Source organism: Vigna unguiculata, chromosome 6, assembly GCF_037176805.1.
Source record: "Vigna unguiculata cultivar grain cowpea cultivar isolate G323 ecotype 2 chromosome 6, ASM3717680v1, whole genome shotgun sequence".
In the NCBI taxonomy this organism is placed as follows: domain Eukaryota; kingdom Viridiplantae; phylum Streptophyta; class Magnoliopsida; order Fabales; family Fabaceae; genus Vigna; species Vigna unguiculata.
Genome location: NC_140797.1, coordinates 833,276 through 835,775, shown reverse-complemented (window position 1 = coordinate 835,775; position 2,500 = coordinate 833,276).

Sequence of the window (2,500 nt, the reverse complement as noted above, 5' to 3'; positions counted from 1 at the left end):
CGATTCCAACTTCCCAAAAACCTGCCTTCTTCGCAGTTCGGCTAAGTCTCCCTCGTTTCCAACTTTCCTCTAAGTTGCCCTCCTCGCAGTTTGGCCAAGTTCACTCTTTTCCAGCGTCATCCCCCCAAGTTGCCTTGGGCGCAGTTCGGCCTAGTTCACTCTTTTCCAGCATCATCCCCCCAAGTTGTCTTGTTCGCAGTTCGGCCTAGTTCACTCTTTTCCAGCGTCATCCCCCCAAGTTGCCTTGTTCGCAGTTCGGTCTAGTTCACTCTTTTCCAGCATCATCCCCCCAAGTTGCCTTGTTCGCAGTTTGGCCTAGTTCACTATTTTCCAGTGTCATCCCCCCAAGTTGCCTTGTTCGCAGTTTGGCCTAGTTCACTCTTTTCCAGTGTCATCCCCCCAAGTTGTCGTTGCCAACAACCCAAGAGTCCATAGTATTCGGAGTTCTAGCGGGGCCTCCCCTTGCTTCCAACAACCCAAGAGTCCATAGTATTCGGAGTTCTAGCGGGGCCTCCCCTTGCTTCCAACAACCCAAGAGTCCGTAGTATTCGGAGTTCTAGCGGGACCTCCCCTTGCTTCCAACAACCCAAGAGTCCATAGTATTCGGAGTTCTAGCGGGGCCTCCCCTTGCTTCCAACAACCCAAGAGTCCGTAGTATTCGGAGTTCTAGCGGGGCCTCCCGTTGCTTCCAACAACCCAAGAGTCCATAGTATTCGGAGTTCTCGCGTGGCCTCCCATTGATTCAAACAACCCAAAAGTCCATCTTCTTCGCAGTTCAACATCGCCTCCCTCGTTTCCAACAGGCCCAAAGGTCGTCTTCTTCGCAGATCCACGAAGAGCTCATCACGATTTGCCACATTCCATTTCCCACGGGTTGTCAACAACACTTTCTCACACTTCCCGCAATCGAGTACGTGCATGACATGCCAAAGCACATCTTATTTGCCTTCCATCGCACTCAAGACGACGGGTTGTGGAAGAACGATATTGCTCACAACAAGTTCAAGGACAACGTCTCAATCAAGGGACACAACCGAATTATGTTAACTGGGTCGCTAAAGTAAACCCGAGTTCATATAATGCACCGCATCCAAAAGAACTAGCCACAACACGTGCATCACTGAGATGTTTCACTAGATGGAACACGTGCGTGACATTAGGATCCTCCAACACCTCTTCGTGATGGAAAGATAGAATTCGAAGCAACCACAGAAGTACCGTCTAGTGGGTAGGCAACACAGGGACTGATCAACCAATATCACCCAAGGCAACGGGTGAAAATGGAAGAGATGCATGCTTGACCGTTCGATACGCAAGGCATGGAGCCAGCCAGCAAGTGCATCTCGATTACAACTCACACACCCTCACGTTCGCAAGACACCACACCACAAGACGGTCCACCCCCCACCTACCATGGGCAAGCAAGCAAATGGAAACATCAAGTGACGCATGGTCAAGCATCGCTAGGCATGAAAATAACTTTCCACAATATCCGAGGGACTAGCTGCCGAGCTAACCAACGATCAGTGACGACCGTGTGTTGGTATTAATAAAGCTCAACAACTATGAAGAGGCTAGTTGTGCCATGATAAACATGCTAACGCACGCACCACGTGAGGGGGGAGGCCTCATCAAGCTCCCTTTAAAACTTGCCAGTGTGGAGCTGGCCGGCTCAAGGAGCACTCCCCCCCTATAAGAGGTTAATATGCAAAAGGCAAAATTGTACAAGTAGATACACTTTTTTTGAGCAGACATAAGTCCATATCTCGGGCTACACTTCGAATTTTGATGCGATTTTTTGCAGTAATTCGTAGAATAATGGTATCTCCTTGCTCACCAAATTTCATAATTTTTCTCGAAGGGGAACTATTTTTTTTATTTTTTTTACTTACCGGGTATGTGTAAAATCGGGAAAAATAGAAAAGCACATGTAGACTTCGAATTTCGACCTCATTTTTTCCAGTCCACCACTAAACAATATCAGGAACCTCCCCACAAAATTTCATTCAGTTTGGCCAAGGTCTTAAATTTGACAAATTTTGGCACCAAGCTATCTAGTCGCGGTGCACCGACCAACTTGGCCAAGTGCAAAATGCATCCAATTCAAAACTTTTGTGCACCAACACTTTTACAGTACTCATTTGGGGACATTTGGAGGCCTTTCCAACCCTCAAATCTCAAAAACCACGAATTTCATTTTTTCACAAAACTCCCCACCAAGCCTTCTAGCTATGCCGCGGTGCACCGCCAACATTGGCCATGTGCAAAACCCTCCGAACTCAAAACTTTCGTGCACCAAGAATTTCATGGTATTCATTTGGGGACATTTGGAGGCATTTCCAACCCTCACATCTCAAAAACCACGAATTTCATTTTTTCACAAAACTCCCCACCAAGCCTTCTAGCTATGCCGCGGTGCACCGCCAACATTGGCCATGTGCAAAACCCTCCGAACTCAAAACTTTCGTGCACCAAGAATTTCATGGTATTCATTTGGGGG